Here is a 23,616-nt window from a genome sequence, read left to right as displayed (position 1 = left end):
TCTAAAAGACCAAAATACACCCCAAATCTAGTGTGTGGCACTGATCTATATACCATATAGATCATATTTGATCACATCCTGGTTTTTTTTTTGTTGTTGTTGTTGTTTTGTTTTGTTTGTTTTTGTTTTTATCTTTATCTTTTTCTTTTTTTTCTTTTTCTTTTTTCTCTCTTTCCCTTTCTTACCCCACTGCTTCAGGTCTTTTCTGATTTGTTTAGAGTATATTTTCTGGGGATGTTGTTACTCTGCTAGCATTTTGTTCTTTCATTAATCTATTCTCCTATGCACAAAATGACAAGACGGAAAAAATCACCTCAACAAAAAGAACAAGAGGTAGTACCGACTGCCAGGGACCTACTCAATACGGACATTAGTACGATGTCAGATCTAGAGTTCAGAATCATCACTTTAAAGATACTAGCTGGGCTTGAAAAAAATATGGAAGTTATTAGAGAAACCCTTTCTGGAGAAGTAAAAGAGCTAAAATCCAACCAAGTAGAAATCAAAAAGGCTATTAATGAGGTGCAATCAAAAATGGGGGCGCTAAGTGCTAGAATAAATGAGGCAGAGGAGAGAATCAGTAATATAGAAGATGAAATGATGGAAAATAAAGAAGCTGAGAAAAAGAGAGATAAACAACTACTGGATCACGAGGGCAGAATTCGAGAGATAAGTGATACCATAAGACGAAACAACATTAGAATAATTGGGATCCCAGAAGAAGGAGAAAGAGAGAGAGGGCCAGAAGGTATAAAGGAGCAAATTATAGCAGAGAACTTCCCTAATTTGGGGAAAGAAACAGGCATGAAAATCCAGGAAGCACAGAGAACCCCTCTCAAAATCAATAAAAATAGGTCAACTCCCCGACATCTAATAGTAAAACTTACGAGACTCATAGACAAAGAGAAAATCCTGAAAGCAGCTCGGGAGAAGAGAGATGTAACCTACAAGGGTAGAAATATTAGATTGGCAACAGACCTATCCACAGAGACCTGACAGGCCAGAAAGGACTGGCAGGATATATTCAGAGCACTAAATGAGAAAAATATGCAGCCAAGAATACTCTATCCAGCTAGGCTGTCATTGAAAATTGAAGGAGAGATAAAAAGCTTCCAGGACAAACAAAAACTAAAGGAATTTGCAAACACAAAACCAGCCCTACAGGAAATCTTGAAAGGGGTCCTCTAAGCAAAGAGAGAGCCTAAAAGCAACATAGACCAGAAAGGAACACAGACAACATACGGTAACAGTCACCTTACAGGCAATACAATGGCACTAAATTCCTATCTTTCAATAGTTACCCTGAATGTAAATGGGCTCAATGCCCCAATCAAAAGACACAGGCTAACAGACTGGATTAAAAAACAAGACCCATCGATATGCTGTCTGCAAGAGACTCATTTTAGACCCAAAGACACCCCCAGATTGAAAGTGAGGGGGTGGAAAACCATTTCCCATGCTAATGGACACCAAAAGAAAGCTGGGGTGGCAATCCTTATATCAGACAAATTAGATTTTAAACCAAAGACTGTAATAAGAGATGAGGAAGGACACTATATCCTACTTAAAGGATCTATCCAACAAGAAGATCTAACGATTGTAAATATCTATGCCCATAACATGGGAGCAGCCAATTATATAAGGCAATTAATAACAAAAGCAAAGAAACACATCAACAACAATACATTGATAGTGGGGGACTTTAACATCCCCCTCACTGAAATGGACAGATCGTCTAAGCAAAAGATCAACAAGGAAATAAAGACTTTAAATGACACACTGGACCAAATGGACTTCACAGACATATTCAGAACATTCCACCCCAAAGCAACGGAATACACATTCTTCTCTAGTGCCCATGGAACATTGTCCAGAATAGATCACATCCTAGGTCATAAATCAGGTCTCAACCGGTACCAAAAGATTGGGATCATTCCCTGCCTATTTTCAGACCACAATGCTTTGAAACTAGAACTCAATCACAAGAGGAAAGTCAGAAAGAACTCACATACATGGAGGCTAAAGAGCATCCTACTGAAGAATGAATGGGTCAACCAGGAAATTAAAGAAGAATTAAAAAAATACATGGAAACCAATGAAAATGAAAACACAACTGTTCAAAATCTTTGGGATGCAGCAAAGGCAGTCCTAAGAGGAAAGTATATAGCAATACAAGCCTTTCTCAAAAAACAAGAAAGGTCTCAAGTACACAACCTAACCCTACACCTAAAGGAGCTGGAGAAAGAACAGCAAATAAAGCCTAAACCCAGCAGGAGAAGAGAAATAATAAAGATCAGAGCAGAAATCAATGAAATAGAAACTAAAAGAATAGTAGAACAGATCAACGAAACTAGGAGCTGGTTCTTTGAAAGAATTAACAAGATTGATAAGCCCCTGGCCAGACTTATCCAAAAGAGAAGAGAAATGACCCAAATCAACAAAATCATGAATGAAAGAGGAGAGATCACAACCAACACCAAAGAAATACAAACAATGATAAGAACATATTATGAGCAACTCTATGCCAGCAAATTAGATAACCTGGAAGAGATGGATGTATTCCTAGAGATGTATCAACTACCAAAACTGAACCAGGATGAAATAGAAAACCTAAACAGACCTATAACCACTAAGGAAATTGAAGCAGTCATCAAAAATCTCCCAACAAACAAAAGCCCAGGGCCAGATGGCTTCCCAGGGGAATTCTACCAAACATTTCAAGAAGAATTAATACCTATTCTTCTGAAACTGTTCCAAAAAATAGAAACGGAAGGAAAACTTCCAAACTCATTTTATGAGGCCAGCATCACCTTGATCCCCAAACCAGACAAAGACCCCATCAAAAAGGAGAATTAGAGACCAATATCCCTGATGAACATGGATGCAAAAATTCTCACCAAAATACTAGCCAATAGGATCCAACAGTACATTAAAAGGATTATTCACCACGACCAAGTGGGATTTATCCCTGGGCTGCAAGGTTGGTTCAACATCCGCAAATCAATCAATGTGATACAATACTTTAACAAAAGAAAGAACAAGAATCATATGATCCTCTCAATAGATGCAGAAAAAGCTTTTGACAAAGTACAGCATCCTTTCTTGATCAAAACTCTTCAGAGTATAGGGATAGAGGGTACATACCTCAATATCATAAAAGCCATCTATGAAAAACCTACAGTGAATATTATTCTCAATGGGGAAAAACTGAGAGCTTTCCCCCTAAGGTCAGGAACACGGCAGGGATGTCCACTATCACCACTGCCATTCAACATAGTATTGGAAGTCCTAGCCACAGCAATCAGACAACAAAAAGAAATCAAAGGCATCCAAATTGGCAAAGAAGAAGTCAAACTCTCACTCTTTGCAGATGATATGATACTTTATGTGGAAAACCCAAAAGACTCCACCCCAAAACTGCTAGAACTCATACAGGAATTCAGTAAAGTGGCAGGATATAAAATCAATGCACAGAAGTCAGTGGCATTCCTATACACCAACAACAAGACAGAAGAAAGAGAAATTAAGGAGTCGATCCCATTTATAATTGCACCCAAAACCATAAGATACCTAGGAATAAATCTAACCAAAGAGGCAAAGGATCTGTACTCAGAAAACTATAAAATACTCATGAAAGAAATTGAGGAAGACACAAAGAAATGGAAAAACGTTCCATGCTCATGGATTGGAAGAACAAATATTGTGAAGATGTCAATGCTACCTAGAACAATGTACACATTCAATGCAATCCCCATCAAAATACCATCCACTTTTTTCAAAGAAATGGAATAAATAATCCTAAAGTTTGTATGGAACCAGAAAAGACCCCGCATAGCCAGAGGATTATTGAAAAAGAAAAGCAAAGCCGGCGGCATCACAATTCCGGACTTCCAGCTCTATTACAAAGCTGTCATCATCAAGACAGCATGATACTGGCACAAAAACAGACACATAGATCAATGGAACAGAATAGAGAGCCCAGAAATGGACCCTCAACTCTATGGTCAACTCATCTTTGACAAAGCAGGAAAGAATGTCCAATGGAACAAAGACAGTCTCTTCAACAAATGGTGTTGGGAAAATTGGATAGCCACATGCAGAAGAATGAAACTGGACCATTTCCTTACACCACACACAAAAATAGACTCCAAATGGTTGAAAGACCTCAATGTGAGACAGGAGTCCATCAACATCCTAAAGGAGAACACAGGCAGCAACCTCTTTGACCTCAGCCGAAGCAACTTCTTCCTAGAAACATCGCCAAAGGCAAGGGAAGCAAGGGCAAAAATGAACTATTGGGACTTCATCAAGATAAAAAGCTTTTGCAAAGCAAAGGAAACAGTCAACAAAACCAAAAGACAACCGACAGAATGGGAGAAGATATTTGCAAATGACATATCAGATAAAGGGCTAGTATCCAAAATCTATAAAGAACTCATCAAACTCAACACCCAAAGAACAAAGAATCCAATCAAAAATGGGCAGAAGACATGAACAGACATTTTTCCAAAGAAGACATCCAAATGGCCAACAGACACATGAAAAAGTGCTCAATATCGCTCAGCATCAGGGAAATCCAAATCAAAACCTCAATGAGATACCACCTCACACCAGTCAGAATGGCTAAAATTAACAAGTCAGGAAACGACAGATGTTGGCGGGGATGCGGAGAAAGGGGAACCCTCCTACACTGTTGGTGGGAATGCAAGCTGGTGCAGCCACTCTGGAAAACTGTATGGAGGTTCCTCAAAAAGTTGAAAATAGAGCTACCCTATGATCCAGAAATTGCACTACTGGGTATTTACCCCAAAGATACAAAAGTAGGGATCCGAAGGGGTACATGCACCCCGATGTTTATAGCAGCAATGTCCACAATATCCAAACTGTGGAAAGAGCCAAGATGTCCATCGACAGATGAACGGATAAAGAAGTGGTGGTATATATATACAATGGAATATTATGCAGCCATCAAAAGGAATGAGATCTTGCCATTTGCAACGACGTGGATGGAACTGGAGAGTATTATGTTGAGTGAAATAAGTCAAAAAGAGAAAGACATGTATCATATGATCTCACTGATATGAGGAATTCTTAATTGCAGGAAACAAACTGAGTATTGTTGGAGTGGGGGGTGGGGTGGGAGGGATGGGGTGATTGGGTGATAGACACTGGGGAGGGTATGTGCTCTGGTAAGTGCTGTGAATTGTGCAAGACTGTTGAATTTCAGATCTGTACCTCTGAAACAAATAATGCAATATATGTTAAGAAAAAAAAGAAGAAGAAGAAGAAGAAGGTAGCGGGAGGGGAAGAATGAAGCGGGGGAAATCGGAGGGGTAGACGAACCATGAGAGACGATGGACTCTGAAAAACAAACAGGGTTCTAGAGGGGAGGGGGGTGGGAGGATGGGTTAGCCTGGTGGTGGGTATTGAGGAGGGCAATTTCTGCATTGAGCACTGGGTGTTGTGCACAAACAATGATTCATGGAACAGTATATCTAAAACTAATGATGTAATGTATGAGGATTAACTTAATAAAAAAATTAAAAAAAAAAAAAAATAAAAAAAAAAATAAACGGGCGGGGGGGGGAAAAAGGGGGGGATTGATAAGATGTTGGTTGAAAAGGGAAAAAGGAAAAATTCAAAAAAAGAAAAAAAAGAAAAAAAGACAGTTAAAAAAATTTAACTTTGAAAGACTAAAGAATCATGGTAAAAAAGCCATGAATTCTATGTGCAGTATTCCCCTAGCGCTGCAGCTCTGTAGTTCTCATTGATCGGTAAACTTGGTCTTGGCTGGCTGTTCTCACTGATCTTCTGGGGGAGGGACCTGTTGCCGTGGTTTCCAAATGTCTTTGCTGGAGGCGGAATTGCCCTGCCCTTGCCCCCTCCCGGCTAAGTAATCTGCTCGGGTTTGCTCTCTGGGGCTTTTGTTCCCTGCGAGCTTTCTGTACAACTTTGGAGGCGAAGAGTGAAAATGGTGGCCTCCCAATCTCCGCCCCGGAGGAGCTGAGAACTCGGGGCCCCGCTCCTCAGTGAGCCCTCAGAGAAAAGCTGCCAGTCACTCCCGTCTCCCCGCTCTCCGGCCGCACTCCATGCTCGCCCGGCCTGTGACCGCGCGTTTCTATCTCTGGCACCCAACCCCGGGTGGAGTCTCCAAACCCAGCAGATCCCTGCACTGCACTCCTGCGCGGCTCCTCCCAGGGGAGGAAGGTGAGTCTCCCTGGATCTGCTGCTTGTGGGTCCCTGCCGGAGGAGCAGTGGCCCGACTGTGCTGCGGATCACGGTTTATGGCCACCCCGAGCTGAGAGCTCGCGCCTGGGCTCCGCCTCTGCAGCCACCTTCCCTGCTCTGTTTCCTGGGAGTTCTGCCGCACTCAGGCACCCCTGGTCTTTCTGTGACCCCGAGGGTCCTGAGACCACACTGTCCCGGAGGGTTCCACCCCCCGCTTAGCCACCAGAGTGACATCCCTCAGCGGAGCAGACTCCTAAAAGTTCCAATTTTGTGCTCCGTGGTTCTATCACTTGCCAGAAGCGGCTGACGGAGGCCCCTCCCCCGCCATCTATCCTCCCGAATATCGCCTTGGATTCACTTCTCCGCACGTCCTACCTTCCAGAAAGTGGTCGCTTTTCTGATGAGAGAGTTGTTGCTCTTCTTTTCTTCGATCTCCTGTTGGGTTTGTAGGTGTTCAGAATGGTTTGATCCCTATCCAGCTGAATTCCTCAGAGGAGACGAAATCCAGGTCTCCTACTCCTCCACCATCTTGCTCCGCCCCATTTTATAATGTCTATTGGAGATTTTTATATGATTAGAATTTGGGTGCTCAATGGGAAAATCAGGGTCACTCCTGTGTCCGTATGGAGGTTACCCAGGGCTTTTTGAAGAGGTACTTCATGGCTGGGGCAGCCTGAGTGCTTATCTGGTCCTTGTGTCCCTCACCTGATAGTGTGTTTACTCAACCTGACTGCCTAAGAAATGCATGCCTCAGAGATCAAAAGCTTGATGTCAGGTAATTACATTACAATCAAAATGCTTAAAGTCAGGCAGTTACTCTGGACACATGCTCCTGTGTTTCTGAACTGCTTTTATTCTGTGATTCAGCTCCCTGTCCAGGAAGCCCACCATAGCCACTGGCAAACGCTGATTAGCAAACATATACCTCCCAGTGCAGTCTACATGGAAAGACAAACTTGAACAAATAGATCGACCAGGTATATTCTTAGCGTCAGGATAATCATAAATATGATGATGCAAAATTTCAAAACATCCATTTTGTTACTACACAAAATATTTCTTTTTTTTTTTTTTCTGTTTTCCTTTATTTATATCACAGTTCATGCTGTGCATATATTTACTGAAGCATAGAAGTTCGGTGTCCACAACTGAGGGGGTTTATTCATTGAGGTGAAGGGTTGGTTTGTATCTTATATATTTTATCACCGAATTATCTTCCTGTTTTTACTTGATATCTTCCAAACCTACCTGCTAATATGACTGCTTCTATTGTTACACAAAATAACTCCCTGTCCTAATATTTGTCACAGATTCTAAGGGATGGCGAATGAACAATACCAGCATCACCCATTTCGTACCTCCCACCTTTCAGAAATGTCTTCCCCCTGCAGGATCAGAGGACGCTCCACAGATAAGCGGATGTCCTGCCAGTCGTGTGGTTCAGGGTCACCAGTTCTTCTGCACAAACATGCATGTCCTTCAGACTCTTCCAGTGATCTGGAATGAAGCCCACATATAGTCACTTATTCATAAAGTCATCAGAAATAAACTTGAATAACAGAAAGATCATGACTCCTCTCCTATTTGTCAGATCATATTCCACAAACAAAAAACAGCACATGTTCTAATTGCCTCATGTCTGTTCACTCGGATTATTGTGTCAGTCAGCTCTTGCTGTATAACAGGCTGTCCTTGTCAAATGGGATATTATACTGATGCAGGGTGGCTGCATTATACTGATGCAGGGTGGCTGAACACAATGATCAAGAAAGAATTGTTGTGGGACGCCTGGCTCAGTTGTTAAGCGTCTGCCTTCGGCTCAGGTTATGATCCCAGGGTCCTGGGATCGAGCCCCCCATCAGGCTCCCTGCTCAGTGGGAAGCCTGCTTCTCTCCCTCTCCCACTCCCCCTGCTTGTGTTGCCTCTCTCGCTGTGTCTCTCTCCGTCAAAAAAATAATAAATAAAATCAAAAAAAAAAGAAAGAATTTTTGAGATTTTTTTTGGTACAAAAGGTACTTTGGTAATAGCACGAGGACAGAACTTGGGGTCAGAAAGAGCTACCTTGGAATTGTGAGGAGTAGCTGATTCTGTACTTTTAAATTTGTGGCAGGAGTGGGCAGAGATAATGTAAGTTTCTAAGGAATTTCTGTATGCTGAACCTGAGGTTTACAGGTTCTTGGAGTTCTGATTATTGTCAAGATAAGCTTCTTTTGGGCGTCCGGGTGGCTCAGTTGGTTAAGCGACTGCCTTCGGCTCAGGTCATGATCCTGGAGTCCCGGGATCGAGTCCCACATCGAGCTACCTGCTCAGCAGGGAGTCTGCTTCTCCCTCTCCCGCTCCCCCCTCTTGTGCTCTTTCTCTCTCTCACTCTCTCTCTCAAATAAATAAATAAAATCTTAAAAAAAAAAAAGATAAGCTTCTTTTTTCATCTCTAATAAAACATCAACATTAATGCAGCCATGAGTTCCTGGAGGAATGTCATCCTCTGCATGTCTCAAGGATTTATCAGGGGCTGCAGGTTTTAAGGAGATTGACTTCTAGCTGCATTTCTCTTGCCTCTATTCTTCTCATCGGTAATCCCTTTATGATCAAATGACATTATATTCTGGGAAGCATTTCTGAACTCTGCTGGGCTCCTCATGGGTCTGGAGCCAGTTGTGAATCTCTGTTGTGTTTCTAAGGCTCATCCATGATGCTGTGTGTGGTTGTAGAGTTCTTCTGTCTCAGCCAATTCATGGTCTTGTTACTACATTTCTATATGTAAGGTATTCTCCTATTTAGAAATTAAATGAACTTATGTGAATTCTTTAAATTTCATCGCACTGTTCCTGCTTCCATAATTAACACGTGCTTTCCTTCCCTTTTAGAAGAGCTATCTTGCAAACCTTCAGTGGAGAGTCAACTACTGTGCGCTGGATCCTACCCTTGGCCTCACACCATAGACATTTTCCCACTTAATTCAATTGTCAAATTATAATGACATATAATGAACTCCACATTGAAAGAATACATTTTGTTGAATTAAAGGAGCATCATGAAAATGAAGAGCACATGGTGCAAGTTTCCATTTGTGTATGATTTAAGACTGTTACATCAGCTTTAATTGCTGTGTTAACTAATTGTTGCAAAATTTCAGCTCCCTGAGGCTCTTTCCTTATTTCTGAAGGCTGTGTGGAATACTGAACGTAAGTTCATATGAATGCCATAAGAAAAGAATGAAATACGTGGAAATTAATTTTTTACTCCAAAGGAAATATTCTAGTTTAGTGGTTGTATCTTGTGTGTGTGTGTATACATTTTTCTTTCAAATAAGCAAGCCCACTCCGCACGTGTGTACACACACAGATGATCTCTGATTTCATCTTTTTTGATGAAAGGAAACTTGAGGGAGAGTTGGAGAGGATAACACTGAAAAGAATGAATGGTTGAATCAACATGAAATAAAAGGATGCAGAAATATAAACACAAAATTGTAAATTACAATGGATTACCTTAATTTTGACCGTGAGTTCCTTTCCTATATCACTGCCTCAAAGGCCTCAGAGTCAGACCACAGGCACATTTATGCCTGGAGGAATTCACTGTACCAGCTGATGGAGGAGAATATCTCCAAATCGAGTTAAATTTTTTCTACTTAATGTGGGTTCTTTCTTTCTTTCTTTATTTTAATTTTCATTTATTCATTTGAGAGAGAAAGCATGAGCAGGAGGGAGGGGCAGAGGGAGAGGGAAAAGCAGATTCCCCCAGCAGCAGGTGGCCCCATGCGGGCTTGATTCCAGGACACACAGAGATCATGACCTCAGCTGAAGACAGATGCTTAAACTATTGAGCCACCAAGGCACTCCTTAATGTGGGTTCTTTAAATGCAAATTGCCCTTATCCAAAGGAAGCTGATGAATGAATTGGAAGACTTAAACTCAGTTCCCTCAAATAATTTTATAACTCTGTCCATATGAGATTCCTCCCACTGCTGTAAAATATCCCCACACTAGTTGCTTAAAACAAACACATACTTGCTCTTACAGTTCTGGGGTCAGAAGCTTGGAAGGAGTCTCATCGGACCAATAGCAACATGTCTGCAGGGTTGAGTTCCTTCTAGAGGCTCAAGGGAAAATCTGTTTCTTTTTCAGTTCTAGTCTCTCTTGCTGGCCACCTGCATTCCTGGGCTCATGGGTCTTCCTCCATCTTCAGAACCAGCAGGGCAGCATTTTCAAAGTCTTTCTGACACGAACTCTTTGTCTCCCTTGTCAACATTTGGAGGACTGTTGTGATTACCTTAGCCCCATCTGGACAATCATAGCTAATCTCTTTATCTTAATGGTAGCTGATTAGCAACCCTTTTCAATCTTAGAGACTTATGCTATTCCTAACCCCCACTGACTAAAAAGTATAGAATCAGTCACTCCTCACAATCCCAGTGCAGCTCTTCTGTCCATAGCTTCTGTCCCCATGCTGTAATGAAAATCACATTTTTGCACTGTGAAACTTTCAAGAACTCTCTCTTGACTGTTGGGCTTGACGATCCCCCATCGTATACTATTCCTTCAAGATTACATGTATTTGGTACAGAAGACTTAAAACTGAGTAAGGGACAGATGGGGCTATGTAGGGACAGACAGGTAGGGGGTTATGCAACTAGGCTCACACCAGGGACTATGTGACCAGGCTCACAGAAATCCCAGATGGGGAGAGCTGTTATAGATGAGATATTACCCAGAGAAAGGGAACATAAGGAATGCAGCTTGTTTGTCCTAAATATAAATGATATATTTACATGATAGTTATAAATCCACTTTGTTTGTCCTAAATGCTATCGATGAGATGTTTACCATGTTCCCTGGTCACTTTCCTATAAAAGACAGACCATAAACGCCCTTCGTGGCAACCCATTCAGAACCCCTCTCACTCTAGAGCTGTTTTTTTCCTTTCCTTTGAGTTCTCACCTTCACTTAATAAATTTTCACTTCACTTCAACCTTTTGTGTCCGCGAGATTCATTCTTCGACTCCGTGAGACAAGAACCCTGCAACCCTGAAACAACACCCCCTACACCTATCTCTTACACAGGAACACAGACCAGGACCCACACATCAGCATCACCCGGGAGCTCGCCAGAAATGCAGAATCTCTGGGCCACCCAGGACCTGTGATCAGATCCTCTATTTGTCCTGGGATCCGGGTTGTTTCAAATGCACATTGAGTTGGAGAGATGCTGGTCTAGAGAGGTTTCAACCTTCTGTGGTTGACATTTGGGCCAGGATAATAATATTGTAGGGATGCTTTCCTTTGTTTTATAAGCGTTTAGCAGCTTCCCTTCAGACATTACCAAACATTCCCCAGGGAAAATTCATTTCTGGTTGAGAACCACTGCCCCAGAGCTTGAGAACTAGAAGCGTCCTGACAGCATGACACTCAAGGACAAACACATACGTGGATATTAAATGTGGACAGATCACAACACACCACCAAGGGCCATTTCTACAATATAGATTGGAGTTCATAAATGTACTCCCTCAGGGATAAGATGTTTATAAATATTAAATCAAAAATCCCTATGATATGATAAGCTCACATTATAGTACATAAAAAGATCTAAATACATCTATTATGATTAACATTTTTTATAACAAGGGACAGCTTTTAACTTGTGATTAAGTAAAAAATTACTGGGATGCCTGGGTGGCTCAGTTAGTTAAGTGTCTGCCTTCGGCTCAGGTCATGATCCCAGTGTCCTGGGATCAAGTCCCACATCAGGCTCCCTGCTCAGTGGGGAGCCTGCTTCTCCCTCTTCCTCTGCCTGACGCTCCCCCTGCTTGTGCTTGTTCTCTCTCTCTCCCTCTGACAAATACATACACAAAATAAAAAATCTAAAAAAAAAAAAGTAAGAAATTCCTAATTGTAATGGCAAACGTGTCTTGAAGCCAATGTCTGTAGTGGCCAAGGTTTATTATCAGAAGAACCCACTTGTCCACCTTATTGAATAGAATAATAGACCCTGTCTGGAGACAGCAGGGCTGGGTCCCCACCACATGTTGATGCTTTGAAGATAAAGAGATCTAACCCAGGTTTGTGCCTCGGTCCATTGTAGACTTGGAGAAAATTATAACTCAAAGCTTAGATAAAGTGCTAGGAGATTTATACATCAGGAAGGGGGCAAGGTCAAGGAAAAGGAGTAAAACAAACAAAAGAACTGGATTCATTTAATCTCTAACCTAGTCTTTTGGGAACAGATTCATTAGGAAAACATCCTTTCTGTCCAGAGAACTTTTCCACTTGGGAATCATGCGCTTAGAGGCTGGAGTCACAAGAGCCAAATGTGCCTAATGAGCAGACACAGGGAGCTGTAAATACCTCCTCATTTCCAGTCCATCACTCTGTACAACCTTGGATGGGAAGGGCCATGTTTCTTGTCTGTTTGTTCTGAGTCCTAATTCTGGCTGGAGGCCAATGCTTCACTCCTTCCTGCTGTCTCAGGAAGATGAGGACAGAGCTTTAGTCCCTATCATTTGCTGTCCAGGGAGGAATTCAAACATCTACAAGGACGTCTTCCTGCCAGACACCCTAGCCAGGTGAGTCCAACACCCCAGTGGACCATGGATGACAGGGTCAGAGAGACTGGAAGCCAAGAACATTGACCCATCACCATGTGAGAGCCAATTCAACTTAGCCCAGAGCAGGGGATCCTTGTGTTTGTTTGCTTGATTAAGTAATTAATGTATTATTAGTGCTAATATCAATATCACAGAGTAACTGCTACTCACATTTTCGATGGTCTTTCATATTCTTTATCATTAAATTGCTATTATAACAATGCTGGAAAAAGTAGTTTGAGATTGTTACACTCAATGTGTGGTTCTAACTGGATGTGATTTGGTCCCCTGGGGGGGGGTGTCACTGATCACTGCCTGGAGCCAGCTTTGCCTGTCACACTGGAGAGGGGTGCGTGGAGGCCAGAGATGCTCTAAACACCCTACAATGCACAGGACACACCCCACCCCAGGGCAGGCTGTGACCAGAATGTCCATGTTGAGGAGACAGAGAAACCCTGAGTTAAAGAATATCAGTTTTTGGAGTTGAAAATAGAGCTACCATATGATCCAGCAATTGCACTACTGGGTATTTACCCCAAAGATACAAAAGTAGGGATCCGAAGGGGTACGTGCACCCCGATGTTTATAGCAGCAATGTCCACAATAGCCAAACTGTGGAAAGAGCCAAGATGTCCATCGACAGATGACTGGATAAAGAAGATGTGGTATATATATACAATGGAATATTATGCAGCCATCAAAAGGAATGAGATCTTGCCATTTGCAACGACGTGGATGGAACTGGAGGGTATTATGTTGAGTGAAATAAGTCAAACAGAGAAAGACATGTATCATATGATCTCACTGATATGAGGAATTCTTAATCGCAGGAAACAAACTGAGTGTTGTTGGAGTGGGGGGTGGGGTGGGAGGGATGGGGTGACTGGGTGATAGACACTGGGGAGGGTATGTGCTCTGGTAAGTGCTGTGAATTGTGCAAGACTGTTCAATCTCAGATCTGTACCTCTGAAACAAATAATGCAATCTATGTTAAGAAAAAAAAAAGAAGAAGAAGGTAGCGGGAGGGGAAGAATGAAGGGGGGGAAATCGGAGGGGTAGACGAACCATGAGAGACGATGGACTCTGAAAAACAAACAGGGTTCTAGAGGGGAGGGGGGTGGGAGGATGGGTTAGCCTGGTGGTGGGTATTGAGGAGGGCAATTTCTGCATTGAGCACTGGGTGTTATGCACAAACAATGAATCATGGAACATTTCATCTAAAACTAATGATGTAATGTATGGGCATTAACATAAGAATAAAAAATAAATAAATAAATAAAAGAATATCAGTTTTTGGAACACAGCTGCCTTCATGTTCTGCCTTCAACCTTGTAACACTTTCCTGCCAGCAAATTCACAGTAATCCCTTGGCTACCAGTTTAAAAGTTTCCACCACTTTTTAAAATAAATACATAAAGTAAGTAAATCACACTTTTTCCATTCCATTTCAGCAATGGAACAGAAGCTTCAAAATGACTTTATTCTTGGGCGCCTGGGTGGCTCAGTTGGTTAAGCAACTGCCTTCGGCTCAGGTCATGATCCTGGAGTCGCGGGATCGAGTCCCGCATCGGGCTACCTGCTCAGCAGGGAGTCTGCTTCTCCCTCTCCCGCTCCCCCTCTTGTGCTCTTTCTCTCTCTCACTCAAATAAATAAATAAAATCTTAAAAAAAAATGACTTTATTCTTTTTTTCTTCCAGCTAAGGTTGGATTTCAACCCAAAATACCCTTACCCAAGAGTAAAGAAATGGATTAATTGAGAAACCAAAATTTGCTTTACTCCAAAACAATTTTATTGGATCGATGTCTATTTTACATTCCTATTTCTGCTTTAACAAATTACCACACTAGAGGTTTCAAAGAAATTTAGGCTTTTACTCCTTTGGAGGTCAGAAGCCTGAAGTAAGTCTCAGTAGGCTAAAATCAAGTTATCTGCAGCACCTGGTTCCTTCTGGCTGCTGCAGGAGAGACTTTTTTTTTCCAATTGCAGTTTCTACTGACAACAAGCATTATTTGGCTCATTGCCCTTTCTCCATCTTCAAAATCAGTGACGTGGCATCTTCACATATCTCTCGGATCCAACTCTTCTGCCTGCCTTTCCCACATTGAGAGGACTGTGGTGATTATGTTAGTTCCACCTGCATAATCTTGGCCAGTCTTAATTTAAGGTCAGCTGCTTAGCGGACTTGTTCCATTTGCTACCTTAACCTCCCTCTTCCTATAAAGAATAACATATTTGAAGTTTCTAGGTACTAAAATGTAGACAAGTTAAAGAGGCTCTTTTTCTGCCTACTAGAAAGTCTTTTCCAAAAGTATTTTTTTGTGTGTACCACACAAGGGTCCTTATATAAAAGAAACAAACACAGAATTTATCACAGCCCCTAGAATGACTGGAAATACTACTAGTCATTCAAAATTTTTTGCAAAAATGTTTTTTGGTTATTTTTGTGTGTGTGTGAAGAACACCTACAACCACCTGCACCTTACTCTATCGTAGGACGATAGCCTTGCTACTCAAAGAGTGGTCCCCAGACCACAACCTGCAGCATCAACATCACTCCAGGGCTTGTTAGAAATGCTGAACTCCTGGGCCCACCAGCACCTGATAAAGCAGAATCTGCAAGTAAGCTAGAATCCTAAGTGATTCACAGGCACTTTGAAGTTGGAGAAGTGCTGGTCTAGAGTACGTTTCTCACATTCTCAATTTGACCTTTGAGGCAGGGTCATTATTTTTGGGGGGAGCTGTCCTGCTCATTGGAAGTGTTTAGCAGCATCCCTCAGACATTGCCACATATGCCCAGGGGAAAAGTACCATGTATGGTTGGGACCACTGGCACAGAGTTTGAAAACTGGGAGCATCCTGAGAGAATGCAGTCAACACCCATCCCTTTCTACAATGATAACTTTGAGAAGATCACTAAATTCTTCAAACCCCATTTCTCCATAGGGAAAGAGGTTCACAATAGTGTTTCCTCACAGAATGGACTTTTATAAAAATTAAATCAGGCAATTCCTATAAGGTGCTAAACTCAGATCATAGTGCATAAAATATCTCAATATATAGCTTATAATTAGCAAATATTTTGTAGTGATATTTTAAGTCATAGCCTGAACTTGTGATAGAAGTGTGAAATTCCTAAATGTTTTGGCAAAATTGTCATGAAGCCAAGGAGTGTAGGGCCCAGGGTTTTCTATTAAAGGAACAAACATCATCTTTGTTGAAAAAGGGAAAAGTAACATTCTAGAGATATCAGGGATTGTGTCTCCACCACAAGCCAAAGCTTTGAAGGACCCAAGGGACCTAGTCAGGACCGATTCCTCCTTAAACAGCAGAAAACGTTACTCAGGAGTGGGATATGGTGCTGGGAGTTTAGATCTCTGAAAGGCAGAGGTCACAGAAAAAGAGTAAGAAAAACTGACTTCACCTGGCCTATCACCCAGTCTCCTAGGAACAGAAATTCAGTAGGAAAAATGTCTTTCCTGTCCACACTAGTGTCCCACAGGTAAGTCATGTGCCTGAAGGTGGGAGGAACAAGAGGGAGATGTGCCTAATGAGCAGACCAAAGCAGCTGTAAATACCTCCTTGGCTGCAGTCCTGCAGTGCGGGCAACCTCAGGATGAACAAGACCTGGTCATTTCTTGTGCAGTCCTAAGTCTGGATGGGGTACTGGAGTTTGACCACTTCCTGCTCTCTTGTCTGGGGACAGATCTTCATCCTCCATCATCTACCAACCAGACAGGCATTTTTATTTCCACATAGAGACCTTCCTCTGTGAGACCCCAACTAGATGAGTTTTACTGCCCAGTAGGGGCTGCAGGAGAAGGTCAAGAGAATGAAAGTCAAGATCATTTAGCTGAGGTCACCTGAGGGCCAATCCGGCCTAGCCCAGAGCTGAGAGTTCGCTGTGGCTGTTTGCTGGATTAAGAAGTTCATTGATTGATTCATTTATGTATTTATGATGCTAAATATAGAAGTGGATATTGTATTCATAATTACAAGGTTCAGTGTTAACAACTAAATCATAATAATGGAAACCCAATCAGACAGGGAACAGGATGCATAAAAGTAGAACATGAGACCAGGGATCTTTGCAATTAACCAGAGTAGAAAAGTCAAGTATTAGCTGTGGAGGGATATATAGTGAAGTGAGGACATGTCTTTTTTCTTTTAAGATGGGACTTATTAGACTGTATTTCCATACTGAAGAGAAAAATCCAGATGCAAGAATTCTCCCAGGTACATCTATGCAAGAGCAATATATGAAACATACAATCAAAGTACTTCCTCTCTCTTGAGTATTCAAGTGAAATTTTTTACATGGATTATGTGAAAAAGGGTCTGCTAATGAGCTTCCTTGAGAATTACCTCATTACCTGTGAGCCTGAATATATCCTGGCTTAGCTAGCCACCCACTTTCTCTGTTGAAAATTGTCTGTGGGAGTCCTTGGTGTTTGCATAGTGGGATCAGAGTGGTTTTATTCCTGGGTTTTGTTTGTTTGCGATCTTTCAGGAAAGAATTGCTGTTTATTTCACCAATTTAGCTACTTGCCATTTTGCTTTTTTATGTATGTATAGATGTATTTGTGTAGAATGTGTGAGAGTGTATAAATTCTGTGTGGTAAAGTCTGTGAGTTAGTCATAATATATTTCCTCACTGCTTTTTCTAGGCTCCCTCCCTTCCTTCCTTCCTTCCTTTCTTTTCTTTCTTTCTTCCTTCCTTTCTTTTCTTTCTTTCTTTCTTTCTTTCTTTCTTTCTTTCTTTCTTTCTTTCTTTCTTTCTTTCTTTCTTTCTTTTCTTTCTTTCTTTCTTTTCTTTCTTTCTTTTCTTTCTTTCTTTCTTTCTTTCTTTCTTTCTTTCTTTCTTTCTTTCTTTCTTTCTTTCTTTTTCTTTCCTTCCTTCTTTCTTTCTTTCTTTCTTTCTTTCTTTCTTTCTTTCTTTCTTTCTTTCTTTCTGTCTTCCTTCCTTTCTTTCTTTCTTTCTTTCTTTCTTTCTTTCTTTCTTTCTTTCTTTTCTCTTTTTTCTGAAAGAATTAATCTGTCACCTTAATATATTTCACTGGTGAATACCTACATTCAAAATGGAAGTGAATGACCTTCTTCACACTTACTGCTCACAAATGACCCTCTATACATATTTTCAACTAGTATTCAATTCTGTATTCCTTACTGCTCCTTTTGGCCTTTTATTATTGGATCTTTTTCTAAAATAGAAATGCCATCACTTGAAAGGGATTCTTTATGTTTGAAGAAAAATCACTTTCCTTCCATAAGCAATCCTGTCCAATATATCTTTATGTTACACGATACTAAAACTTTAGATACTGCTTTCTCCCCACCTTAAAAGACTTTTTCATATTCTTTTATTCCCAAATCCATGGCACTTTAATTTAGATTTGTACCATTGTCAATTTCATTTAATTATTACTCTTTTAAACCTCTTTGTACAGAAGTTGGTTTTGGGACTTCCTTCCGTTTGGTTTCAGACAGTTGTTTTGAGCCATTCTGCTTAACCTAAGTGCATTTCCACTGTTCTTTCTTTCAAATGTCTTTGTTTTTTAAAACTATAATGTGCTCTGCAGACATACACATTCACACCCTTTCAGCTCATATGCATAGAAAGACACCTATGCATATTCTAAGTACTCTGTATGTTCTGGTACAACCTTTCTTTCTAGCTTTTCTTCCTCAGTCCTTCTGACTCAGGAGAACCTTCTACATGTCCTTCTACTCAACTTGTGTAATGCTGTCATTATTTCATCGCCTGCATGACATTTCATGTTGTGGCTGAGCCATTTACACTTCTGATGATCTTTCTTATTTTTTTCTCATTAAATTACAATATATCAATGCTACAAAATATTTTTAAATAGTTAAAACTATGTTTCACAACCAAAGAACCAGAGAAGAGGGGTGCCTGGGTGGCTCAGACGGTTAAGCGTCTGCCTTCGGCTCAGGTCATGATCCCAGGGTCCTGGGATCAAGTCCCGCATCGGGCTCCCTGCTAGGCGGGGAGCCTGCTTCTCTCCCTCTGCCTCTGCCTCTCTCTCTCTCTCTGACTTTCATGAATAAATAAATAAAAAAAAATTAAAAAAAAAAAAGAACCAGAGAAGAATCTGACCACAAATGTCCTTATGCAGAGACTGAGAAATCCCGAGTTGAGGAATATTTCTATTTTTTTAATACCTTATTTTTTTAAGTAATCTCTACATCCAACATGGGGCTGGAACCTACAGCCCCAACCTCAAGAGTCCCATGCTCTACCAATTAAGCCAGCCAGGCACCCCAAAGAACATCTTTTTTTTAAATATTTGTAACTGTCGGGGCGCCTGGGTGGCTCAGCTGGTTAAGCGACTGCCTTCGGCTCAGGTCATGATCCTGGAGTCCCGGGATCGAGTCCCGCATCGGGCTCCCTGCTCGGCAGGGAGTCTGTTTCTCCCTCTGACCCTCCTCCCTCTCATGCTCTCTGTCTCTCATTCTCTCTGTCTCAAATAAATAAATAAAATCTTAAAAAAAAAAATTTGTAACTGTCTTCAGAGCCTCCACAAGACACTGTAACACTTCACAATTCTGATAGCAAAATTACAAAGTACCTCTATGCTTTGTGTTCAAAAATTTCAACCCCAATCAATGTGACAGCTCCTTGAGTATTTTCTCCAGGTGATGGGTGTGAGATTTCTTGTTGAGTTTTTAAACTATTAATGAGCTCCAGCAAAGGTTCATGTATTTGATCACCATGGATATTTGCTTGTTATCATTATATGTCCACATATTATATGCCTATTTATCTATAATTATCAGCATTTCAAATAATTGTTGTAAATCAGTTTCTCTCTTGACTTTTAGTTAGATATTGTTCACCATAAAATAGTTTTAAATTTTATTTGGTTAAGTATTTCTATCTTCTTACTTCTGAGTTTTTTGCCTTAATTATGATGGTTTGCCCAGCTGTGGATTTTATATGGAGGTTTCTAGATGTGCAACTAAAGTGGAATGGTTACTCCTAAACTGAAGGTTTTCCCCTGATTTTTTGTGAGATGTGTGAGATAAGGATCCACTGTACTTCATTGCACATAGAAAGCTATTTGTGCCAGCTTCCATTCAACAATCCAGTCTTTTCCAACTAAATTGAAATGCATCTTTGTCATGTATTAAATGTCAACATATAATGAGACCAAATTTCTGATTCATTCAACACATACTAAAAGAGCATCTTCTATGTGCCAGGATATTCTAATAACTTTATATGTTATACCCTTCTATTTCAGGGTCATGGGAAATTTTATTATTCACCCATGTTGTTTTTGTGGATTTACTGCTCCTGTAGATCCTGTTTCAGTTAGTTCTCAAAACTCACTTCAGTGTTGTGAAATACTGTTGTACTGAACCCGCTCTCTTTAACCTGGTTTTATCTCCTCTGTCATTCTCTGTATTTCATAATGTCTCATTTTCTTGAACTTATTTCAATACAAGTGCATATACATCCACACCCGTAAAGAAAAAGATGAACAGTACAGATGAAGTTCTTGCTCCTTTGGTGCTTACATCAGAATGACAGACAAGAGCACGGTGAGATAAATGTGGTACGAGATAATGTCCTCAGATAAGTCACATGAAGAGTATTCAGAGTAAGAGGATAGATTGCCATGGGGTGTGTAGGATTTTACAGAGTCTGGGGAGGTCTTCACATATTGGAAAAGAACAGAACCAATAGAGGTAGATGTTCTCCTGGGACTTGTCAAGAAAGTGACTAAAGCCCAAAGAATAAGATGACAAATAATCACAAAAAGATGTCACATAAGAAAAGTGATAAAGGGGCTCACCTTATCCTCTATGAACCAAACAAAAATCAATGGGTCAAATAAATATGCAATAGGCACAGAAAAAACAGTTCCCCTGCTATCTGCTATCTGTTAATAAAAATACCTAATTTTGTGAAGTGTTGGTATACTCTCTTTACTCATTTTTCTCTTGTGGTGTTCAATCTGTAAGGTGTTTTACACCATAAATAAGTCACTACCTTTGTCTTTGGGCAATTTATTTTTGCTCTTTTATTATTTTTGGTGGGTATAAATGGGGTAAAACCAGAATTGGATGCCATCAGCACCAAGGAAGCTTTCCTTCCTCACAGTCTCTCAGGACAAATGAGCTGATTAGGTCATTTTACTCTTTATGTCCATCTTATTTCTCCCTCCCTCCATCTCTCTCTCTCTCTCTCTCTCTCTCTCTATTGAGCACAATTATTTGTTTCCTTACACACAGGTCAGAAAGTGGCCATTCCAAAATGGAGCCCCAAGATGATTTATCCCTGGGAAGCAATGAATAGGAATTTCTGGGTAATATTTCTACATTCCTTATGGGAAAAGTAATATGATGTGTATGCATTCATATCCTAAATAGTGTGTTGGGGTGGGTTAGGGGGTGAGAAGGACATAGAGTAACACATACCAGGAGGACATGGTGTGCTGTGTTGTGTGTATGTGACACTGTGTGTGTGTGTGTGCACGTGTGTGTGGGCATCTTGATGAGTGAGAGCAGTCCTCCGAGCAGGGATACATGGGCTCCTCTATTACAAGGTGACACTTACAGTACACAGGCCAAACTCAATCAACAGATGATACTGAGGAGGGATGTTCAATGGACCAGACCCTATTGCAACCAGATCATAAAGTGCAAGAGGTACATAGTGTGGATGAAGAACTCCCTGTGTCTTGAACTTAAGCAGCTATGAGGCCACATGGTTCTAGGAAATTCACTGCCACCGCCTCTCATCACTCCCTCTTGTCCATTCCCCTCAACACACTGGCGTCCTTCTGAGCCTTAATTTTTCTGACAGAAGCACTTCCTCAGTGCCTTTGCACTGGCTGTTCCATCTGCCAGGAAGACCTCCCATCATCTACCCTCTCTTCCATGAGGTCTCTGTTCAAATGTCATCTTATCCAGTCTTGACTGAACACCCAACGTAACACCCCATTCACTCTCTCTTTTAACCTGCTTCTGTTTTTTTTTTATAGCATCTGTCCATTATTTAATCTTTATATCTGCTTCTTTTCCATCACCATCATTGAATTGTAGGGACTATTGCTTTTCAGCACCCTCTACTTTATGATTAGGAATTTCTGAAACGTGGTCAACACTCTATATATTCCTTAAATGCATGAAATGATTTATTATTTAAACTTTATAATACCTGACCTGTTGGGGAACATCTGATGTTGGGAAGGAAATTCCTAATCAGAGAGGAACTGGGGATACCCTCAAGGGGCCCAAATCCATTCACAAAATATTGAAATTAGTTTCTTGAATGGAAAATGTAAATGTTAGCATTTCCACAATGTGAGCAATGCCCATTTGTGTGAAAATTAATCATGTTATTTTCCCCTGTGCTGGTAGTCATCTCCAACAATGGACCCAGGAAGCAATACAGGAATTTCAAAGTTTCTTCTTCTGGGATTATCGGAGGAACCAGAACTGCAGCCCCTCATATTTGGACTCTTCCTCTCCATGTACCTGATCACTGTGTTTGGAAACCTTCTCATCATCGTGACCGTCAGCTCTGACTCTCACCTCCACACCCCCATGTACTTCTTCCTCTCCAACCTATCTTTTATAGACATCTGTTTTACCTCCACCACCATCCCCAAGATGCTGTGGAACATCCAGACTCACAGTAAGGTCATTAACTATGCAGGCTGCCTCAGCCAGGTGTATTTTTTCATACTCTTTGCAAAAGTAGACATGTTCCTCCTGACTGTGATGGCTTATGACCGCTTTGTGGCCATCTGTCACCCCCTGCACTACATGGTCATCATGAGCCCCCAGCTCTGTGGACTGCTGGTTCTGGTGTCCTGGATCATGAGCATCCTGAATTCTTTGTTACAAACCTTAATGGTGTTGTGGCTGTCCTTCTGTACAGAGGTGAAAATCCCCCACTTTTTCTGTGAACTCAATAAGATGATACAACTTGCCTGTTCTGATACTGTTCTTAATACCACGGTGATGTATTTTGCAGCTGTGCTGCTGGGGGTGCTCCCCTCGCTGGGATCCTTTACTCTTACTGTAAGATAGTTTCTTCCATACTTGGGATCTCATCATCTCAGGGCAAGTATAAAGCATTTTCCACCTGTGCATCTCACATCTCGGTTGTCTCCTTACTTTATTGTACCAGCCTAGGAGTGTACCTTAGCTCTGCTGCTCCCCAGAGCTCCCACTCAAGTGCAGTAGCCTCGGTGATGTACATGGTGGTCACACCCATGCTGAACCCCTTCATCTACAGCCTGAGAAATAAAGACATAAAGAAGGTTCTGATGAGATTCTCTGGGATGGCAGTTCTAAAAGGACCAATTGTCCGAGGCCTGAAGTGCCCATGATTGCAGAGCAAATGACTTAGAGTCAGAAGTTGTGATTATTTGATGTATATTGTGGAAGTAGAACTTGCTTCCTTAGCTTATTTCCTAGAATTTCTATGTTTTTGATTTCAATGTCTTGTACAATATATGTAACTCATTTTCTTAAGATTTGTGATATCTCTGATATCCAAAAGATTTTCCCTTTGTCATTTTCCTATGTCTCAATGTCATTCCTAACTTTGGATGTGAAATATTTGGACATTCTTACTTATTCAAAGGATTACATTAAGCTGTTAAGAATAATTTCTTGGCAAATAAAATAGATCATAGTGAGTATTTTTTCTTTTGTTTGACTGAATACTACTCCTGTGGAAAAAATCTACTCTTGGTCACCACAGCTATTTATGTACGTTTATAACAGAGAAAAATCTGAGACCACTGTACTTCCCTTTTGT

At 41.0% G+C, this 23,616-nt stretch overlaps 1 pseudogene; it reads left to right on the top strand.

The window, feature by feature from the left end:
- The first annotated feature begins 22,217 nt into the window (after positions 1-22,217).
- LOC118005595 lies at positions 22,218-23,182 on the top strand (annotated as a pseudogene).
- The last annotated feature ends 434 nt before the right edge of the window (positions 23,183-23,616 follow it).

Source organism: Mirounga leonina, unplaced genomic scaffold (genome assembly GCF_011800145.1).
Source record: "Mirounga leonina isolate KUSES-001 unplaced genomic scaffold, KU_Mleo_1.0 Mir_94, whole genome shotgun sequence".
NCBI lineage: Eukaryota > Metazoa > Chordata > Mammalia > Carnivora > Phocidae > Mirounga > Mirounga leonina.
Note: the sequence above shows the minus strand (reverse complement) of the source record. Positions and strands in the feature narration are given on the sequence as shown.